The following is a 23,997-nucleotide window of genomic DNA, read 5'->3' as shown; positions in this document are numbered from 1 at the left end:
GTGTCTTCCATCAATCAAAACGTGGTCGATTTGCGATTCAGTTTGTTGGGGTGATCTCCAGGTGTACCGATACGGGAGGCTGTGCTGAAAGTAGGTACTACGTATGGCCATGTTTTTGGAGGCGGCGAAATCAATCAGTCTAAGGCCGTTTTCGTTCGTAAGCTGGTGAGCGCTGAACTTCCCTATAATCGGTCTAAATTCCTCCTCCTGGTCAACCTGAGCGTTGAGATCTCCGATAACGATTTTGACATCATGGCTTGGGCAGCCGTCGTATTCACGTTCCAGCTGCGCGTAGAAAGCGTCCTTATCGTCATCGTCACTTGCTAGGTGAAGGCTGTGCACGTTGATTATGCTGATATTGAAGAAACGGCCTTTGATCCTTAACTTGCACATTCTGTTGTCGATTGGCCACCACCCAATCACGCGCCTCTGCATTTCGCCCATCACGATAAAAGCTGTGCCCAGCTCATGTCTATTGCCGCAGCTCTGGTAGATGGTATAACCATCCCTATACGTATGTACCGTCGACCCTTTCCAGCAAACCTCCTGCAGCGCTACGATGTCGAACTTGCGGACCCTCAATAATTCGGAAAGAATGCGGGTACTTCCCAAGAAATTGAGAGACTTACAGTTCCATGATCCGAGTTTCCAATCGTTAGTCCGTTTTCGATGCCTGGGTCTATGCCGATTGTTCCGGTCCGAATTTTTATTGCATGCTTCCTGTACTGATGATTTTTACGGCTGGCTTGTAAGGCCTGCACCAACCCCCTGTCTCGCCGGAGGATCATCGTGCACAGCACTGTTTAGAGTCCACGCTGGCACTAGGACGATGATCAGCCGCTCCTAACATGGAGAACAGACGCTGTTTTGAGCCGCCCCTAACATGGAGAACAGACGCTCTGATAAGCTACACCCTCAGAAGAGAGGAGCCCCCCTTCCCTGTCAGCATACGACCAAGGTCCCACCAGGATTGGTTACCCGATCTTCCCTACGGTTACTCGTACCCCAGGCGGCACCACGGGGAGGTAGGGATAGGAGTTACTGCACAAGAGGCTAAGGACCACAAATGGGATCTATTTTATACCTGCAGGTACGCGAAGTACCAATGGTACTCATTGTCCAGTCATTTATCACCCACTACAAACAACGCATTGCTATGAATAAAGGTAGCATTTACTATAAAGCTAATTTTACTGGAATAATTTACTTTTGAGTAAAAATCATGGGAAAACGATATGAGTTTTGATATTTCGGAAGGTATTTTGAGTTTTGCTTAAGAATTCTGAGGTTACGAAAACATTCACCCCGCCAATTCTGAGATTCCGGTAAGATTACCGGCAGTAGCAATTGGTAATATCCGTGTGAATTCTGGCATAGAATATAATTATGTTATATTCTTGGAATTTTAGGATGTCGGTAGGAATTCAGATATTTATAATGTAGTTCTAAATTTTACGTGGAAATACTAACATCTCAGATTCTTAGATTTCCTTTGGAATTCCGGAATTCCTGTAGGAACTTTTTATGATTTTTTATGATAATTCTGGAAGTTTAAATACCATTCTAGGAATATTGCGGAAATATTTGAAATCTGGTAAAAACTTATAGAATAGGATTCCGGATATTAATCTCTTGGAATTCTGTGGGTATCTTTGAGACGATATTTCTGTAGATTCTGCCCCATTACCCCGAATGCCATTTCACCGAATGTATCATTACCCCGAATTACATCACCCCGAATGCTATTTCCCCGAATTTTCAATTAGAGGGGTAGAGTTCGCTGGCAAAAACACAAAATATCGATCATTTTATGACAGGCATACTTCACACCAGCCGTAAACTTTAAGTTATTAAAGATCATGCGTTTCATGCAAAAAACGCAACAGAAGATTTATTGGTTAAAGAGAAAGTTATCACAGAGAGCCTCTCATTGTTGGATAGGTCATTTTAGGAAGTAACGCGAGAATTCTTCTAAGATTATTTGGAGTCCACTGAAAATCTTGCCGGGAGTCTGTCAAACATCCTACCAAGGGTACGATAGAAAAAAATTAAAAGGTTATACCAAAATCCATCAAAAAAACCGTTTGTTGAAAAGATTTAAAAAAAAAACTACCCCCACATTTTTTTCAAAAATATTCAAAGGAGTACCTACAAGCAACACTTATAAAAAAAAAGAAAAAAATACGAGATTCTGAAGATTTATTCAGGTCAAGACTTCCACCAGAATCCGCGAGATTATAATATGTATGGACTCTACCTCTGCCAGCTGCTTTGAATATTTAAAAAAAATCTGATGAGCTCTTTAGAAACCAGATAAGAGCCAATAACATTTCAAAACTCTTGTCAGATATTCGTCAAAATTTCATTTTTTTTATAAAATCACTACTACAAATATCTGTTGAAAATCCCATAAAAATCTTGTTGATGAATTCAAAAAGAGTTGTGGAGACAGTGAAGAATCTTTCTTTTAATCCCGTCAATAGTTTGCAACTGAACTTTCCAGAAACTTTTTGAGGATGTCGCCAAAAAGCTGACGAAATTTGCCAAAGATTAGGACAGGATGCCAGGAATTTCCCACTTATATTGCTAGGAATGATGTACATTATGTTTTCTAGTTCGCAATGATGCAGTCAACTCTCCCTAACTCGATATTGAAGAGACTATCGAGTTAGGGTGGTATCGAGTTATAGAACACAAAACCAGTGCAAATGCGATTCAAGGGACCATGGAGGTAGCCATGGAAAACAACTTCTACTATGGTTCTCCAACTCGATATCGAGATACGAAATATATAGTAAAGGAGAGTTGACTGTTAATGCAAATCTAGTGCAATAAAGTTATACTTGTACATAATCTCATGTTGATAGAATTCATCACAATTGTTTTATTATTAACTGTGTCGATTAAAAAGCCATTTTTTGAATATTGGAAAAATGATCATTTGCAAAACAAGCGATGTAAAAATTCCTCTTATTGATTTATCAATACAGAAAGAGAAGTCTTTAAGCCCTCCTAGAGGATTCCATTCATGTTTCGTATTGTTCATATCCTCCGGGTCACCAGCATTACATATCAACTCGCATATGACTGTTTGTTATATATTCGGAGCTGTTTTGTGGAGAGGACCATTTTCTCCTCAAAATTTAACTGACTTTGCTCAGATGTTGGCAACCATCTTTAGTGCTAGTAAATAGTAAAAAATATTGACAATGGTAAACATTCACACTAACTAGAAACACAAGCCGCCGGATGCTTCCAAACGCATCATATTTCATAAATTTTCAAGAAAATTTTGCATGTTTGAGTTTTGAGACAATTTCACCTATTTTAGCCTGACTGTCTTAACCCTCTAGATACTTCTCTTGCTTTAAAGTTTATAAAGCTTATATATTTTGAATTTGAATATATTTTCCAGAATCTGATTCACAAGAATATCCAGTTACTATTGCTAGATTCAAGCCCACTAAGTATTTTGAAATAATCGATCGTCGGACTTGTGAAATCGCTCAAGATTTCAAGAGTGAGCATTGTTTCCAGATTTCGACTTGTGCCCGGGGATCCACTACCCGTTGCTGTTGTGCGCCATACACGTCACGAAACATTCAGCTGGTTTGTCGTATAAGCAAATAACTTGCTCAAATTTATACATTTACGTTGAGGATTCCCCGTTTGACCACGGCAATCAACTGATAACATCCCGCAGTGCTATTTATCTGTGACCGCATCGAAGCTAAGAAAGCCATTGGCCTTTTTCAGGGCCATCAAATGTGTGGAGAAGAGTTAAAAGAATAATATTTCCGACTTTATTACATCTTATATTCCTCAAACAATCTCTCAGCTTCATACAAAATTTATCATCATCATTAATTATTCTGTCATGAATAATTGATGGGATGACAATTTGAGATTGTGTTCGCGGACGCTGCTGCAGTGGCGTCGGGGTGAGTGCTCAACATTTCACAACGGTTCTAAACTAGAGTGGCATTTCCAACACTTGCTTTGATTTGCCATATTTTATGAGAATACTTCGATTACGAAAATGATCACATGTAACAAAATTGCGACATATTCAGAATGCTTTTGAAAAGAAATTCTCATTGATTAATTTTCATCATTTTGGCACTCATGGATCAGAAATTTGCCTTCATACTAAAGAAAACTATTGATTATCAATAGCTAACTATTGTATGTTTAGTAAATGACAATCCTTCATGTTCGACCAATTTCTGCTAATCTAAGGGTTTAAAACATTCTTCCTTCGCCAGATTTCGTTTCATTCAATTTTCGCTTTCGAGCTGGTAACAGGTCATTCGAACCCGCTTAGCGAGGAGCACCTCGCCGCCGGAAGCCTGCTGAGTTGTTGATCAACGTCTGGTTCGTAAAATCGCTCAAGATTGACATGCGCTTCCAGATTTCAGCTCGTGATAAACTCATCATCTGTGGTGCAGTCAAGAATCAAGCCCGTTGGGTACCATTACCACTATTATTAGGCGAGTTGAGCGTCCGGCTTGTGGAATCACTCAAGTTTTCAATCTTCAGCTACATTTCCAGATTTCGACTTCAGCCGTGTGATCCAATACCTGTTGCTGATGTGTGCCATCCACACCACGAAGCATTCAACTGGTTCGTCGTATAAGCAGAGAACTTATTCAAATTTATACACTTGTGTTGAGGATTCTTCGTTTAACCATGGCAATCAACTGATAATGTCCTGTAGTGCTATTTATCTATGACACCATCCGAGATAACAAAGCTTTTGGCTCTTTTCAGGGCTACCAAATGTGCGTAAAAGAGTTAACAGAGTAGTATTTCCGGCTTTATTCACTACATTGCCAAGCAATGAATAATATTTCTCTCAAACCATAAGATCAACAAAACGATAACTGAACATTTCATTACAATCCTCGAATGTCTTCCTATAGACAACAGCAATTAAATATTCTTCATTTAAATATTCAATTAAATATTCAGCATGGTGAACAAGCCTCAATCACTACTGTTCTTTCCAATGCTATCATGTATTTCATAGGAGGTTATTAATATAATTTCAAAATGATCATACAACCTGAAGTGAAATTTCACGTTTTCATAGATAAATATGACGAATGATTGACCAAATTGTAATATTTATACAAATCGAATTCACGGATAAAGATAATGTATACTTGGGACATGATTAAACGTACACTTGGCTGCAAATCGTTATATACATAAATATTAACGAAATTTCAAGCACTTAAAACCGTAGGAAGTCAAAACGAGCATCAAGAACGACATCAAAATCAGTTACATTAACCATCGTGGTCCTACGTCACCAGTTCGTACAACCCCATAGGGATGTACCCCTATAGTTTTTCGTTGGGATGTCCTCAAGTAGTAATACGTATTGTATTCCTGGCGTATTGCGAAATGTTTAAATTTTCGCCGTTCAAAAGTTCTCACTTTCGAGGCTCGTTTTAGTCAATATTTTACGAAGATATCTATGAAAATTTATAATGCGCAACAGGCTTAAGCGACCTTTTTGTGATTTGTGGTTTTCAATTAATGATTTGACTTTTCTATTAATGATTTTCATAAGCTGTGCGGAATTCGAATCGAAGTGTCCGAAATATGAGGCAAAAGCTAGGAAGCGTCCGGAATAAGAATCATAAAATGTCCACACATTTCTATTTATTTAAAATTATTCATGTATTGGAATTATAATCTTCACCCAGCATTCGAAAGATTAGTATTTTGAAGGCTCGATAACATGGAGGAATCGTACAGAATGATTTGTTGTATATGCTTTCTGTTGAGTTGTACTTCACTGAGGCCTTAAGTGTCCGTATTATGAATCAAAACTGTGAATAGAAATGGGTGGACTTTCCCTGATTCTTATTCCGCATGCTCACTTTTGCCTCATATTTCGGACACTTTGATTCAAATTCCGGACAGCTCATTTGAAACATAGATAGAAAAATCGTATTATCAATTGAAATCGTCAACCCATTAAATAGACGTCTAAGGCAGTTTGGTATTATACATGTTCATGGATATAAATTCAAAATAATTATTAGAACGAGCTCTGAAAGTGAGAACTTTTGAACGACAAAAATTGAAACATTTTGTGTGAAATGTTTCCCATACAAAATAAAGTGTCCAGAATTCGAAGCTGTCCGTAATATGAATTAGAACGGTATAGAACTTATAAAGGAAGTCGCAGCTTGAAAAATGTTCGGAACTACTGCTATAAAACCTCTTATACTAATTGAGAATTGAGATAATTTTGTTACTATTTGCTTGCTGAGATACGAAAACGACTCCAGTAATCATCGAAATATTTTTCAAGAACTTATCTGGTGTTCTTCAGGGTTTACAGATGTTCTCAAAAGACTCCAAATGGTATCTAGCGGTTTTGAAAATCCTATGAACCAGAGGTTACAATTTTAAAGTTAATTTTTCATACATAATACCGTTTTGTCTCAAATTCCGAACAGACTCATATTCCGAACACTCGGTTTTTGTATGACGATGAGTTTGAAATGTTATATGTATATATGTATATCATAAAATTACCAGAGAATGGCCGTCAATTGCAATTCAATTTAATCATCTACCAATCTATTTTATACCTCGGGAATGGTGATAATTTTCTAGTACGAGGCCAGTAAAACAAGCTCAGATAAATTTGTTTGCGAAATTATTCATTTGAATACAATTTATTCGTGCTGTTCGAAATTTGAATCAAGGTGTTCGGAATATGAGACAGAATGAACACAGTGTTCAGCATTTGAATCAAAATGTTGTTCCATACTTTTACGTAAAAACAATACAAAACAAGTTTGAATAAATATTTTTATCAGTATACTCAACAGTCAACAGTAAGACATTGCGAAGAAAATATTGTTTTATAAATATCAGCTAATTTATACCCACCAGGTGCATTTAAAGTCACTGTTGGCCCAAAGGGTTCGAAATATGAGTCAAAACGGTATTTTGGTTATCTTTGGGTACCTTCGAAAATCTATTGATTTTTTTGCGGAAATCCCTTGGAAACTTTGGAATCTCTGTACACAATATAAACAGCTTGAAAACACACGAAGACGCATGATTGCAAATATAATGGTGTAAATATGCAATTAGTCAAGTTATGCATCTCTTGAAATATTCATTTCTTTCAACCTTGCTCTTCATCATATATTTTATACCCAATGAAGATACAGAAATTTCAAACTATGAAAATCTCTAGACCGTATCATGAATCGAAGTCCTCTATAGATCGTGTTTTTAGCCACGGGTTATGGAAAACTATCCGTCCAGCACATCCAAATCCGCAAAGTCCTCTGTCAACGGCTACAACACGGAAATGTCATCTCGACATGGCTACTGGAACACATATTAACGTTCGATGCTCTCTGCTCACGCATCATTAGCCTTGATGCAATTTTCCATGAAAATGAAATCCCATTCAGTGAGCAAGAGCACCCGCCATAGCACGATCATCTATTTTTACTCCCAAAAACATGCATTAAATTAGCTCCGATTACTTTCCGAATCACAAAAGTACTGCACGGTGCACTGACATTGGCTGGTCGGTCCGTTCCTTTCAAGAAGATCGGTGGTGCTGATTTGCCAACTGGGCCACATTGCCACAGGAACAGGGCAACCAAACCACGAATTCCTCTAACCCAAACGGATGACTTCACATCATGACTGAAAATATGATAAAAACATCCACTCAGCTGCTGTAACGTGTTGTACTTGTACTGACTGACTGACGACGACGACGACGAGGCGACGATGATGATGTGAGATGGTGACGAAAAAGCGACACATATAGCTCTTCTTCTTTTCATTTTACTAAAGGGTAAGTGTACCAGTATTCGTCATACTAAGGAACAATTTTCGGATTGGCTTTTTTGGTGTAGGGTTATCAAAACAACCAGTTGTGAATTACCCGACGTTTCGGTTCATGTGTTAAAAGTTTTCGAACCAGTAAAAGAGCATATTTATTAGTCGTTCGTAAGAAACTTCTTAATTAATACACCTTATGTTTGCAGTGCACGATTTTGAACCTCCCTCAAGCAACAGTTTTCAAGACATTTGAAAGAATTGTTTCTTCTTCTTCTTCTTGTTCGTCCTCACTGGGACAGAGCCTGCTTCTCTGCTTAGTGTTCTTATGAGCACTTCCACAGTTGTTAACTGAGAGCTTTCTTTGCCAAAGTTACCATTTTTGCATTCGTATATTGTGTTGCAGGTGCGATTAAACTCTATGCCCAGGGAAGTCAAGAAAATTTCCCATAACGAAAAGATCCTGGACCGACCGGGAATCGAACCCAGACACCTTCTGCATGGCTTTGCTTTGTAGCCGCGGACACTAACCACTTGGCTAAGGAAGGCCCCCAACTGAAGAATTGTTTATGATGTGTAAAAATAAAAATTTGTTTTTTTTTTTTGTATATTTGCTTTATGGTGAATTCTGGTTGTAAATTACCATGTGTTGCAAGCCATCCCACCGTAGCAAATCTCTCTGTTTAACAGAAGTTCAAGTTAATGTTTTGTTCCAATTCGTGTGGTAAAACGAATACCGGTACACCTACCCTAGCAAATGCATGCACTTACCAGTACGGTTAGTTTTCGCGTAAAGTAATTCTGCTTCGTGGCGAGCTCTCGTGTCTCCATAGAGTCCATTAGGTTTATGAACTTAATGCTGCACACTTGGGTCAGTTGCCCACCCAGAAAAAGCAGTTTTTTTCTCTCCTGTTGACTCCTTCTGAGCGTCACACACATGGTCAGTGGTTGGAGGTCGGAGCGGTTTTATTCTATCACATTGAATCTAATTTTAGGATTATTTTTCCATCTATCGAACATGGCAAGTGAGGTTTGCCCTACTCAAAGTATCATTTCCCACGAAATTATCATTGATCTTTAATTTAACCTCCCAAAAAAACAGAGTTACATTCCAAAAAAGCAGATCTCTGCTCGACGAAGGCACTCTCTTATCCCTACATCGAAAAAAATAAAACATTTCGGGGACCTCCAGCGCCGTCTACGGGCGGGAACGCCAGATGTGAACCTACTTTCCGTTCTTCTCGGTTTCAGTTCGGGCTCCGAGAGACCAAAACACCACATGAAGAAGCGCATAAAAGTGTGCCTCCTGACACGTCGCGACGTCCACCGTTATTACTTCATCCCACACCGAGGCGCATTCGTACGCTGCTGAACTGAAAGTGATGATATCCACGATGAACAGCAAAAAACACTCTCCGTCACTATACACAGCAAGAAGAGGCAAGGATAGCCCTTGTGGCATGGTTTCATTCGTAGGTCGATGGTCTCAGTTGGGGGTAGTTTATGTTTGGAAATAAAATAATATACGGGCGCTACTTTGCACATGTGGCTTCGGATTTGTGCAGGTTTTAAAGTTCCTGGCTGAGGATGTTTTCTGTTCTGGGTTTAGAAGTAGATTTTAACCGTTGATGTGGCCATCGTTTGTCGTCAAGTGGCGCACAAATGTTTGCAATTTTCTGAGAATCATGGTTTAGACGAATTGGATGAGAGGTTGATAGTGACGATACGGTTTATCGATTTACAAGTGTTCATTCTATTTTTAGTGAATTTTTGCTAATCGATGTGAGGTGGCTTATCAAAAATAAGTATTTGTGTTTTATTATTAATATTAAGGATCTCTGAAAATTATCTCCTTATCACCTTTAGAGTAAATTAAAACGGAAGGCCTTACTCCCAAGCAGTCAATAGTTCGGATAGTGCTTAACATGGTTGCAGATAGAAACAGAGGCTAGCCTAGTTATGCTGGTACTAGTACATAATACATGTTTTTGATTGAAGTTTTTAGTGTTTCTTTTTGTAAAATATTTGTGACTCGTGAAGAACCGGGGTTAGACTGCAAGCATTCGTGGATCACTTTTAGCCGAGGCTCCAATTCGTCTTGTATGAAACGTTGTTTTCTTGGGTATATTTATGTATTGTCAATTCTAGAAACCGAAATTTAGGAATGAAATGATCAAAGAACAGAAACACGTGTTAAAATTCATAGTAAATTCGAAACATAATGCTTATACTCCCAAAGGAATTGTCAATTATAACTAAGCCGTTTTATTTTCTATTTTCTTCCAGGTACCAGCTCAATCCACTTCCCTTCCATTCGGTCACCCATCAACAAGTAAGTTTCCGAGAAAATCAAATTACCACCACCTCCCACCAAAGACCATCATCGGTTTCTAGCCGTGGGTGATTAACGACCCGAAAACAAACTTTAATTCGTTCATCTATTCAGCGCGTTCATCGTTCTCATTTGGAGTCGACAGTGGTTTAGTGGTTTAGTGTGGATTCAAAAAAGCACGAAACACCATCACGCTTTGACGGATGGGCAAACTTTTGGGGGCGAAGCGATGCGATTAATTTCTTTCCAGAACCACCGCGGAACAACGGTGGAAAATCGCGTTTAATGGCTAGTTTTGTTGCGCTGTTTTCGAGGTTTTCCTGGTGACTCGGTTCTCGATTTGGGGAGACGAAGAAGCTTGCGGATGGATTGATGGATGTCAATAGAAGTGCGTGCAGTGCGTAGGATGAGTTGGAAGTTTATTTGAATGCGAACGAAGTGAAGATGGGGGAACGAACTGACGGAAATATATGAGGTTGTTAAAAATTCGGTGAATGAAGCGATTTTGAGTGAATGATTAAAGTAATGTTTCTGTATAGTGTAGGTCATAGACAGAGTAGTATAGCTCAGAAACTTATTCGGTGTATCTCTACTCATTGAGAAATGGCATGTATCTAAACTTGAAGAAATCAATTTCTGTTTGATTTCATTTTTTCTTCATGTTTACTTGCCTCTGTGATCATTTGTTAATACAAGTTTCGTAGTTAATTCCATTTTCTTCTTCTTATTCGTCTTCTTCGTCGTTTTCTGATTCGTCTTTTTCTTGTTTTCCTGCTTCTTCTTCTTCTTCTTCTTATTTTTCATCTTCTTCTTCTACTTCTAAGAATTCAATGAGCACTTAAGGTGAAGATGAATCAAAGCCAAACCTCAAATTTTCAAGAGCACCGATCTGGAGAACCAAACATCCGTTTGAGCAGAAAATTTAATCGATTGGTCAGTCGCTGGTGGTGACCAGCTGGTGGAGCTTAAACGGGTGTTCGGTTCTCCAGATTCGTGCTCTTGAAAATTTGAGGTTTGGCTTGAACACTTCCAGATTTTTTTTTTATTAAATTTACCAGATACCTTGCCTTTAGGAATCTTAATGCATAAAAATGTTCCAAGCTTCTTAGAGAAAATTTTGCAAGCTTGAAGAGGAAGCTTTTCCAAGCTTGTAGGAGAGTTTTTTCAGGCTTTAAGGAGAAGTTTTTCCAAGCTTGTAAAGGAAGCTTTTCCAAGCTTTCAAAAGAAGCTTTTCTAAGCTTAAAACAGAAGCTTTTCCGAGCTTCTAGAATAAGCTTTTCCAAGCTAAGCTTCTAGGAGAAGCTTTTCTAAGCTCCTTGGAGAAGCTTTTCCAAGCTTCTAGGAGAAACTTTTCCAAGCTTCTAGGAGAGGCTTTTCCAAGCTTCTATTAGAAGCTTTTCCAAGCTTCTAGGTGATAATTTTCCAAGCTTCTAGGAGATGCTTTTCCAAGCTTCTAGGTGAAGCTTTTCCAAGCTTTTTGGAGAAACTTTTTCAAGTTTCAGGGAGAAGCTTTTCAAAGTTTTAGGAAAAAGCTTTTCCAACCTTCTAGAAAAAGTTTCTCCAATTTTCTAGGAAAAACTTTTAAATACTTCTAGAAGAAGCTTTTCCAAGCTTCTAGGAGAAGCTTTTCAAAGCCTCTCGGAGAAGCTTTTCCAAGCTATCAGGAGCAACTTTTCAAAGCTTCTTAGAGAAAATTTTCCATGCTTCTAAAAGAAGCTTTCCAAGCTTCTATAAGAAGCTTTTCCGAGCTTCTAGGAGAAGCTTTTCCAAGCTTCTAGGAAAAGGTTTACCTAGATTCTAGGAAAAGCTTTTCCATAAGTCTAAGAGAAGCTTTTCCAAGCTTCAGGTAGAAGCTTTTCGAAGCTTCAGGAAGAAGCTTTTCCAAGCTTCTAAGAGAAGCTCTTCCAAGCTTCTATTAAAAGCTTTTCTTAGCTTCTAGGACAAGCTTTTCTAAGCAGCGAGGAGAAGCTTTTCCAAGCTTGTAGAAAACGATATTCTTTTTAAAACTTCTAGAAGAAGGTTTTCCAAGCTTCTTGGAAAAGCTATTCCAATCTTCTAGGAGAAGCTTTTCCAAGCTTCTAGGAGAAGTTTTTCCAAGTTTCTAGAAGAAGCTTTTCCTAGCTTCTAGAAGAAGCTTTTACAAGGTATCAGGTATCAGAAGGCCGGCTCCAAAGGCACGTTCCCCGCCATTTGGGAGATTTGTGCCATCGCCATATTTGAGCCTATTTCATCATCTACCCGATGGGAGAGGAAAGAGAAGGTAAAGATGGGAGGAAATAGGAGAGGGAAGATCGCATAAGCGAATTGAGAGCATGTAGCTCCATACCACTATGGGTTAGAACAGCGCCCTAAAAAGGGCACTGTAAAATGCATGAGCGTAAAGAGAGCCTATAGCTTATTACCACAACGAGTTAAGAATAACAGAATGTCCTGAAGATTCAGGCTTCTGAATTCAGTTTCACTTAATAAATGTCTACCAAATAATTGGAATCGCATTTGCGTAAAAACTGGACAGTTACATATCAGGTGATACGAAGTTCCATAATCGGAGTCACAACTATCACACATAAATGAGTCAACATGCTGAATATTTGCCATGTGATAGTTGAGTCGGCAGTGGCCTGTCAACGCTCTGACCAAGAGACTGCAATTCTGCTTTGACAGATTTGTTAAATACTTCGCAACCCTTGGAGATGGCTCAGCAATGTACAATTTTGTTTGACGACACGACTCCAAACTATTCCAATATTGCTTGTGCTGAGTTGCCGCCCTAGAATTGATATGAAGCTTCACCCAGCACTTCGAAATTGGAATAGCCGGCTCAGGGCCAATGAAGTCATGCGATGCTTCATCGCGAGCTAGCTCATCAGCCAATTCATTTCCAGCGATGGAAGAATGGCCAGGTACCCATACAAGGTTTACAGAGTTGCCTGAATTCAGTTCCTCAATTTGAGTTCGACATGCGATAACAAGCTTCGACCTTGAGTTGGCCGAAGCAAGAGCTTTTATAGCAGCCTGACCATCTGACAAACTTTACAAACAGCCAGTCGTCCACTTCTCCTGTGAAGGGAGTTATGTAGAAAATTTACCTGTAAGCGAAGTGACAAGCAATTATGAGATCACTCGAAGCAAGGACAATTGTGTCCCAACTCACCGGAAGTGGAAACATCCGAAATACTAGGATTTCCAATGGACGGAGAGAATCCATGGAATTTGGTCACAACCAATTCCCAGTGTATGTAGCGATGATCAGATAATGATTCCTCATCTGATACATGCCAATTCGTCAACTTGTGACTGATTCTGTTCGAGCAGAGCATCATGTCTAACACTTCTTCTCTAGCAGATACCATGAAGGTTGGGCGATTCTCTAAAATAAGTAATCCAAGATTTGAACTACTTAAGAACTTCATCAGACTGGAGCTTCTCAAATTGATAGCTGATCTGCTCAAGATGATGTGATGAGTATCAGCATCACTGCCCACAAGGAGCAGAAGGCCTTTTTATAGGCAGTGAACGAAAACTCGTTTGAAATCATCCATTGGGGATGGTTCATCATGTGGTAAATACACCTCATAACGAAAGACGTATATCCTATTGAGGTCACCAACAGAAATATCAATTGTTACAGCACATACATCTCTGGTTGTTAACTCAGAAATGAGTGTAGCAACGATAGCGCTATTTACGAGCACGCATGCACGAGGCATGGCACGCGAGTTTGTCATTTCATGTTTCTTATAGTAGCAAAAACTGGGTCCACAAGATTACCTAGATAAAAGTTCACAGAAGTAAGGTTTTTGAACAAGCGCCATTTGAGCTGTAGCATTTGCATGAGTCTACGAAGATTGATCATTGCTGATATTTTATGCTGAAGATTGGTGTAACAAAGCTATCTTAATCGTAGCCACTACCCAAACTAGGCAGGATTAAGCTTTTCGCAATCTCAAAACGAAAAAGACCAGCAGCGAAAAAAACATATCGGTATCTCTTAAAAGTCGCCAAAGGTGAAAAGCACAGAACACACTGTGTAATACGCATAATGCAAAACCATAGAGGTGAAAATTTAAACTAAGTTACAACGTATTAATAATCCCACCCTTATTTAGCCTCAGGTTTGAGACTGAAGAAGGGCAGCCGATTATCTCGGAGAAACACAAGGTCACCTGCACCATTGCTCCGGGTAGCACAGGAAGGGCATAATACTGTAGAGGGCGCCCTGGTACTCCACAGGCTCCGTTTGCGGTTAGGTTTTATTTAGACCCCCCTAACCATTCATTCTTAGGCACGGTAAGCTTAAAGCCACATGAATTAGGGGTCACCTGTTAGGTGGACTTTTAGCACCGGAACAGGCAGTCCGTAGTGTTAATGCTTAGCCAATTGAAACAACCGCTACCGACACTACGCGGCTATCTTGGCTGATCGGGAAAAGGAAGTTAACATTGATGATTAACTCCTGACGTGAACAAACAGTCCCCAGCGAGGAGAAGCTTTTCCAAGCTTCTAGAAGACGATCTTCTTTTTAAAGCTTCTAGGAGAAGCTTTTCCAAGCTTCTTGGAAAAGCTATTCCAAGCTTCTGGGTGAAGCTTTTCCAAGTTTCTAGAAGAAGCTTTTCCAGCTTTTAGAAGAAGCTTTTCCAAGCTTCTCGGAGAAGCTTTTCCAAGCCTCTGGGAAAAGCTTTTCCAAGCTTCTAGGAGTTGCTTTTCCAAGCTTCAGGGAGAGGCTTTTCAAAACTTTAGGAAGGAGCTTTTCAAAGCTCCAGGAAAAGCTTTTTAAAGTCTCAGGAAAAAGCTTTCCCAAGATACTAAGAGAAGTTTTTCCAAACTTCTAGAAGAAGCTTTTCCGAGTTTTTAGGTGAATCATAGAATAGCTTCTCCTTTAAACTTAGAAAAACGTTTGCTAGAAGCTTTTTCAGAAAAAAAATCTTAAAATAATATTCAATTGTCCAATTCATATGCTTTGGAACCTATCCGAAAACAATTTCATGCATTCATTAAAACAAACTTTTCGAAAATTGACAACTGAAACAAACAAAATAACATTTTCACAATTTCCCAGTAAATACAGTTAAGATTTCCGGCTTCTCCATCGAAAAATAAACACCGCGGCTGCCTTCGGGGTCGTGCAACCGCTGGTTTTCTGCCGCAATTGAGTTTCTTTCTCGTTTCAACCCAGCGCAAGATGGGTGAATTTTCCAGAATAAATAAATAAAATTATGGAAAAATGAATTAAAATATCTCTCGCTTCTGCGAACCGAACTGAAAAGCTGGCTGAATCAGCTGAAGTGCTGCGATATAGTAGTGGCGATGCCGTGGGGCGCTGCAGTACTTCGGCCCAGATTGAAAGGCGAAAAGTTTTTCTTATGCATTGCTAAGCAGATTGTTGACGCTTCGTGGGTGGTGTGGCGGTGTCACGCTGCTTCTCAGACTGTCGTTATAAGAATAACACCTTCATCACATCTGTCCTCATCAGTAGTTTTCTATGCCTAAGTTGCATGTCTCCGTAAAAAAAAAAAAAAAAACTTAAGGCTCGTTTTGAAGTCACGCTCTTTTACTAGTCTAAGTCCACAAATTAAAATGAAGTCAGTGATATTTGAGCGGTCTTTCATTACCGTGAATATCAGATGAAATATACCACATAGTAATTACGATCTGAGGAGCACCGTGGCACTTGGCGGCTTTTGGCGACTCCCATGGTCCAAACCGGAGCAAACGGAGACATCGGCGAGGACGAACGTCGTCGATTTGTTTGCAGCAGCCACAACCGGTAACTACATCTTGTTTCGCCCGGTTTCAACGCGGCGGAAATCCTCAGCGTTTTCTTTACCGAAGATTTATTCTTTTTATCGTTCTTTAAAAGTTGATTTTCCGTGAATGGGCCTTCGCCCTGGTGTAGGTGTGCCGAAGGATAATAAACTATGTAAATTAGAAGAATTGTGCTTTCAGTATGGTGTGGGCTCAAGAATGCGACCAAGTCTATGAGAGGTGGCTCTAAGAACCGGGGGAAAGTTAATCTAATGGAAATCCGAAGAAAACTGTGTCGTACAATTTTAACTCCGAGCAAAATGATTTTGAAAGCTTATGGAGGAATTCTAAAGAAACTTCCATTCTGCGAAATCATAATGAATTTCTGCTGGATCATTAATCAAAAACGTAGGAGAGCTTGGGAAACACTTCTGCTTATGCTTTTTGAATCATTTTTATTGCATAGCATAGCATAGACTGACTGTACATGTCAATGATAGCTACTCCGTGATTAGTCAGAACTGGTAAAAATTGCACTTCGATCCGAATGAATAAGGAATGGGACTTCCGCTTACTCTCGAAGTGTACATTTTAGTAGCTCTCTTATTTTTGATCAATAACGGGCAAGTCCTTACAGTCAATGGGATGGGGAAGGAATGTTAGGATGTAATAATTGTTGCTTCTTGAGATCGAGTATACCTCTGCATCTCCAAAATCACAGCTAGAAGGGTGTTGGTTAATGAGGAAAACATATCTAAAAGTCACTTTTGGTCGGTGATGCAATCCATACAAAAAAAGAAAATAAAAAATACGTCTCTTACTTAAAGCTTGTCTTAAATTTTTATCTCGCTCTGAAAATGATAGTTATTAGTCGAATACTAAGAAAAAGTACGTGATGAAGAAAACAAAAAAGAATGTGTATATTAGAACTATATGAAACATGAATAAGGGCTTATGTCGACACTTGTAATGACGAATCATCCAGTGTGTTTGAAAATATAATTCATAATCGTACCGTTGACAGGATGAAAAACATGTTATCATAAGCATGAAACGAGCTCACCAGTTGAGAATCCATCTTCGATTTAACACAAATTCGCACAACGATAGCCGAACACTATTGAGCTTGATTACGCCGCTCTCCCCACAGCACAGTGGTTCGATCTAGAACAAATGTCGGACAAAACCTCAAACTATCTTTTATATAGCTGAAATCATATATTTGAGATATTTTATGCCATATTTAACTATTATGGACTTTTGTTTTCAATTTTTTTCTTGTTTTAGACTGATAATTAGAATATTCAGGTTTGGACAACACATTTTCAACTTTTTCAATCTTCTATACAAAATGGTCAACTTGGACAGGCTAGTTCTCAGTTATTTATTGACGGATTGAAATGAAATTTTCACAGCATGTCAGGCATTACTTGAATTTCAACATATATTTTTGAGTAATTTTTCCATGCACAACTACAATAGTAAAAACAACTAGACTAAAGTGAAATTTTTGTCAAAAAAATATAAACTATTCATCCAAAGATTTGGAAACTCTACACAAAAACCATCATAAGTAAATATGATCGTCAAAATGTCCACCTTATTTATTTATTTCGCCAATTTTTCAGATTTTTAAAATAAATCACTACGATGAACTTATGATTGAAAATATCACTCAAAAATATTTGTTAAAATTCATGTGATGTCTGAAAAAAACGTGAAAATTTCATGCACATTTGTCCATAAATATCTCAGATCTAACCCTGCCTTGATGCAAGTATCATCCATTTAATCAGTTTTAGCATGATTGTCATGTCTATAGCTTCAGTCTGTTATCATACTTGTTTTAAAAGCAAAAGCAAGTCCACGTAAGGAATGATTTTTCCAATTTGTTTCATTTTATCTGGAGACTGCATGTTGAAGGAAATAGTTTCGTTCAACCATTTAAATAAGCCGAGATATTTTTTTAGAAGACACCGACACATTAATGCTTCCAGTGGACCTTTTGCTCTTTGAAGGAAGCACCACACTAAACAACGGACTAGCATGCAACGCCCAATGGTACAGTCGGAGAACATTCCTCACGAAAAGTTGTCCGGCCTGCAGCGGGAATCGAACCCACACTCCTTAGCACGATGTGGCTAAATGCCTAGTGACACTAACCGCACGGCTATGAAGCCCACATTTGTGTTTTATTATTTAGTGACAGTTCAAATTTGAATTCAAAGTATTCTAATACCCTAATAATATCAAATATAGGTGTGGAAAACATTAATTTAAGGTATAATACCAAAATATTGTATACGTATTATCCCAGAGTCCTAGCGATAAACGCGCAGCTATTCAGCTAGACCAACCTGAGAATCGTGGGTTCGAATCCCACCAGTCGAGGGTCTTTTGGAAAAGTAAATTTTCTAGACTTGCCAGAGCATAAAGTATCATTTTTGCATGTGTATATCGTGTGGCAGGATATACACTTGCAAAAATGGTCAATCGGCTAAGTTCTCAGTTAATAACTGTGGAAGCGCTCATAAAAACACCTGCCTGCTTAGAAACAGTCTTTGTCCCAGTTGGGACGTAACGCCATAAAAAGAAAAAGAAGATAGCAACGAGTTTTTCGTTTCTTCTCGGTATGCAATTCATGGCTACTGCGATTGCAATGCACGTACTACCGTATCACAGGATTATTATTATTTAATTAGAATTGCACTCCATACACCTTCAAACGCGTTGAAAGTGGTCTATCGCAAGCTTTCGCAAAATAATTTGTACCCTACTTGAAAGCTCTTGTTTTTAGCTTTCGAATGAACTTATTCTCATCGCGGGCATTCACGGGCTACTAATGTCTTAGGGTACTTTTCTAAAAAATAATATGGTTTTTGAACAATTTTAACTTTAATTTACTTTGTATGAATTTTATGAAAATTTTTATTCAACTCAGGTATACTTTATGTATATACAAACAACTTCTCTGAAGATACCATTGCGACTTGAACTCTTTTTAAATTCATAAATAGCTATTGAAAGATGGATTGCAAATATTCATTTTCTTGAAAAATCATGTCCACGGTCCCTTCAAGGAACTGTATAAAATTCAAAACCCAATGAATCTGCTGCAAACTTTGGATTTGAACCACAGAAGTGTTAAGGAAGTCGGGAAAAATATAACTGTTCGGATAAAACAACTTTGATTTTTGAGGTTTTGGGCGCCTTCGGACCATTGTGCACAGGAGCATGCAACGGAATCGAAATAGCAAACAGTACTCTGAATCATGTTCATAGTCAGCAAAAGCTTCCAGTATTGGTGTATGAAACTTCTAAATGATTGTTGAGGCCTCTCAAAGAAAGATGAGAATTGACTCGAAAGCAGAAGAAAGGGGTATTCAAATGAAGCAAAAGTAGCTCCTTTAAGTTAAGGAAGACTTTCATTTGAAAACTTAGATAACTTGTTAATATTTTAATAGCCACTTTCATTAGTTTGGGGAACCTTTATGCGGACACTTGAACAATTTGTATCTAGAAACTAAGGCAATTTCATACGAGAAAATTAAAGATTTCCGTTAAATAAGAATGATAAGAGGCTTATTCTTCATCAGTCTCGTCAGACAAGGGAAAATTGTTCTGCTAAAACCAGCAAAAGCTTCTTATAAAGCATTGGAAAGCTTAGTTAAGAAACGTTGTAAGCATTTTTACAGGATCTACAGTATGGCCCATGAAAAACTACGAAAATTTTGCTTGTTTGAATTTTGCACACACAAGCGTTATTATTACTGTTTTTGGTAAGAATGTTATTTTTATTACTGTGATTCAGTTGCTTTGGTTAAAGACAACTTAGATGGACACAGGTCTATGAGATGTGTTTGATCCTTCGTCCTTAACGCTTGCTCCTGCGGGGCGGGTGATGAGGGCAGGATCAAACATGTCGCGCGTTGTTCGCGTAGTGAAATGCAAAAGCACCGCGGATCGTGGTAGAGTGATGAGCACTTGTTCGGCGTACAATGCGTTAATCGAATTATTTCGCAATACTGATTAGGCGTGATTATATCATGGATCGCATCACCAACCATTGGTGACTCCCAGATCTCTACCTTATCCCACTAACCCAATATCCTTTCCATGACAACTGTGAAGATTCAGAGGTATACTCAGTCTCTAGTAACAACGGTTGTCTAACTAATATTGCTTCCCTTCCCCAATGACCGTGAGGACGTGGCCGGCGCCGTTATTGACTTTTAAAATTTGAGCTCTCGATTTGTGCACATTAAAGAATGGTAAGCTAATCCCAAGCCCCATTCATTAATTCCCTGTGAAACTTCGATTGTTCTGTTCGATCACGGACTAGACTCAAATTGTACGGTCATCTATGCTCATACTCATGCTCATGCTAAAGATAACTTAGATGGACACAGGCCTATAATTTCTCAGCAAGACAAAGCCGCATATCACTTTTGAATGAAACACAGTTCTCCAGAATTAGCAGATAAGGATTAACTAAACCTGAATTCAAAGTGAAAACTGACAATTTTTGGTTTGAAATATCCCGTCATTCAAAATGAGTTAACTCACATCGATTTCTGCTAAACGATTGGTAATCTCCATCCATCCTTGTTCCAAACACAATTCCAACGAAGCGCTAACGAATTGACACATTTATCGAACGAGTCTTTTTCGCCGGTACACAAAGGCAAAGTCAGCTTATCCTTGAAGAAATAATCCTTTCTGCCGTCACAATAACATACCATCCAACGGCGCGGAAGCTTCGAATTCAAATGTTACTCCGTCATCATAGTTGATAGCATCAGCTAGTGAAGTTGACAACCACTCGATAGAGAAGTGTGTTTGATCTCGTCCCGGGTCCTTTGCTGAACCTGAACCTTCCTTCCTTCCACCGAGCCGAGAAATATGCAATCTAAAACTTGGAATGACTGGGTTCCGCTATCAGTCCCGACAAACGTCGATACAAGCACAAGCTTTTACCACTCTCGAGCCGGCAATTCGAGTCGAGAAGGGCACAGGGAAAACTTTTCCAATAGATTCCCACCCCTCGATCGTGTTCCAAATAGCTAGTCGTTTTCAAAGACCGTTTGCCGTGTGGATAAAAATGCCTTCCCGCATGACAAAGCCACGATATGCCATCAACGATATCGACTGCCGGGGACATAGAGATTCGAGAGCAGCAGCACCACAAACATATTGAGCGACAGTGACGAGCAAAAGTTGTTTCCCAATTTGGAAAAGCGAGGCACTGTGGGCCAGACATTGAAATAATGCAAAAAAAAACTTCTTTTTTCAATTATCAATATGAAATGAATGTCTCATTATTGAGACCAGATGTGATTGTGTACTTATATACTTATGTATTCAATTCAATTGTTACAGAATTATTGCATTTCACAGCCCATATTCGCATAATTGCCCCTAGTTCTATGGGATTTCCTCTATACATGGGACAGTTATACGAATAGGAGCAGTTTATGAGGTTTAACTTTGCTTAAACGGAACAACTTCATTTTAAGCAATATTTAAAAAAATATGGTTTGTGGAAAACATGGCATGTATAACTTTTGTGTAATATAAATGAACCAGTAGGGCGGTTCAAAACTCAAAATAGTTTGATAATCCCACCTCCCATATCTTTCTTACCACCCTTACGATAAAATTAGTGTTCTATTGAATTTTCAGCTTTTTCGGTGGTGATTTAAAGGTGGCCCTAGGACAGAGTAGGTTTTTATAGACTTTATTTGCAGAAATTTTAAATACCTTCCAAACACGTAAGTACAAATTTATTATCTCACAATGAAAACTTATTCTTCAATTTTTTATAAAGGAAGTGGTTGAAGAAATAGATATTTACAGAGCTTATTTAGTTTGAAATTTTTGCTGAAGTTTACAGGACTGAACTCCCATATGGAACTAAATAATAAAAAACAAATTCATGAATATCATCATCACATCATCTCCCGTTTGTCGTATTGAGCTGCTCTCTTCAGCAATTTCCTTTATTGATCTTCGAAGAACGAGTTCATACTATGTGATGATTAGTTTGGGCTAACATTACTAAAGTTTATGTTAAAAAAAATCAAAATTTATTCAAATATGTTGTCTTTTACCTGGAAAAACATTGAAAACCTGGAATTCTCAGGGAATTTCAATCACAATCAGGGAAATTAATTTGAGGCAGTTATCCATGGTAGAATATGTTCATGACAAAGGATTTTTGAGTCAAAACCCAGAGCTAACAATTATTTGCCATAAAAATCTCTTGAATCGAAAAAAAATCGGCTGTGCCGCTCTCAAAACGCTATTTGAGTTGTTTAGCGAGGATCTTTTCGGGTATGGAATTTTATCGAGTTACGAGACTTGGTCTCTATTTGTTTCTAAAATGTCTCTATTTTTGATGGAAGGTCTCTGAAGTCCAAAACGGGGGACTTTTAGGGACTAATGCAGCTTTCTCTCCAATTTTTCAAGAGATTCGTTCACCAATACTTCCAGCAAATTTTAATATGATGCTTATAAAAATTTATCCAGAATGTGCTTCAGTAAATCCTTGAGGATTTCAACGCTACTACTACCAGTAATTTTATCTGGGATTTCTCTTAACAAATTTCCAAGGCTATTCTAGGACATCCTCCAGATATATTTTTCACTAACTTTTAACCGAATGCGTCTATTGTAACTCTAAGAGATCCTCCAAAGATTCCCAGATTAATTTTTCCACATGGTTTGTTTTTTTCCCAATCATAACAGCATTAATTTAGATAATCTTCTAAAATTTCCTCGAGTGAGTTCTACTAGAAATCCTTGTTCATCAACAAACAAATTTACTCAAATTTTCACAGAGGTTACCGTAAAATTTGCTTAAAGAGTTCGTCATGAATTTTTCCAAAGATTTCTCAGGTTTTTGTTAAATTTCATTCACATTTTCTTTGAGAACTGTATGTAAGAATGCTCGAGTTTTTTTAGGACGCCCTTGAGAAATCTTTTAGAAGTACTATTCACAAAAAATCTCAGGAGTAATTCCTGAAAGTATCCTTAGATAATTCCTAGTTTAAAATATTAAACAAAATCTGAAATACAATTTTGTAGGACATCCTGAGAAATCCCTGCAGGCATCTCTTGAATTCTACAAGTTCTACAAATGGAATCTGAAGTATTTCATGTGGTTTTTTTTTTTAATAAAAATCTAGGTTGTATTTTAAGATATTCAAAACACAATTCTTGGTGGAATTCCTTAGGAAATTTTTTGGAGGGATTTCATGTAAAATAATCACTAAATGATCTCCTGTAAAAAAGGCAAATAACTCAAATAAATTTATCTGTCCTTCTATCTAACCTGAAGAAAACTTTCGGAGTTATATTAGAATCTTTGGTAAAATACCCGAAACAATTTCTGACAAAATTTCTTAGGAAAATCATTAAAAATGCATACAGCAGCACAAGCAGTATTATTTGTCGTAATGTCACGAGGAATTTCCGAGAAATAAAATAAGAAATAATCTAAGAGAAATGTCTTGAAACCTAACAGAAACCAGGAGAAACAAATTTGATTTTTATGGAATCAGAATCAAATTTGTTTCTCCTGGTTCCTGTTAGGTTTCGTTTTATTCGATTTATTTATTATTCCGAGTGAATGCGAGTAACTGACACTGAAGAAGACCGCAAGTAGGAGTCGAAATACGCGTATCCGTCAAAGATAAGCATTTGGGGCGGAATTTAAAAGTAAGAGGTACTCCAAACTATTTTTTAGTTTCTCTATTGAGATTCTGCTCAAATGATTCGAATACATTAAAAGAGTTATTATTTACTGTTTGATAATTTTTCGATCTCTTTTTTGTTCCTGATTGGTCTCTTTTCCAGTCAAAAAGTTTCTAATTTTCCTATTTTTAAGACACTCAGTTTCTACCAGCCTTGTTTCATGCACATTTTTTAAAACTATTGAAAAATAGTACGGATCCGATTCTTGGCACTTTTGATTCACTTCGGTTTGGTTTTCTGAAAGCTACAGAGCTCATATTTGGCCATAATATGCATAGTGCTAGCTTCTTATTGCAAAGTTTCAGCCGGGAAACCCCCCCCCCCCATGCCATAGT

Source organism: Aedes aegypti, chromosome 3, assembly GCF_002204515.2.
Source record: "Aedes aegypti strain LVP_AGWG chromosome 3, AaegL5.0 Primary Assembly, whole genome shotgun sequence".
NCBI lineage: Eukaryota > Metazoa > Arthropoda > Insecta > Diptera > Culicidae > Aedes > Aedes aegypti.
This window is presented reverse-complemented; position numbering follows the sequence as displayed.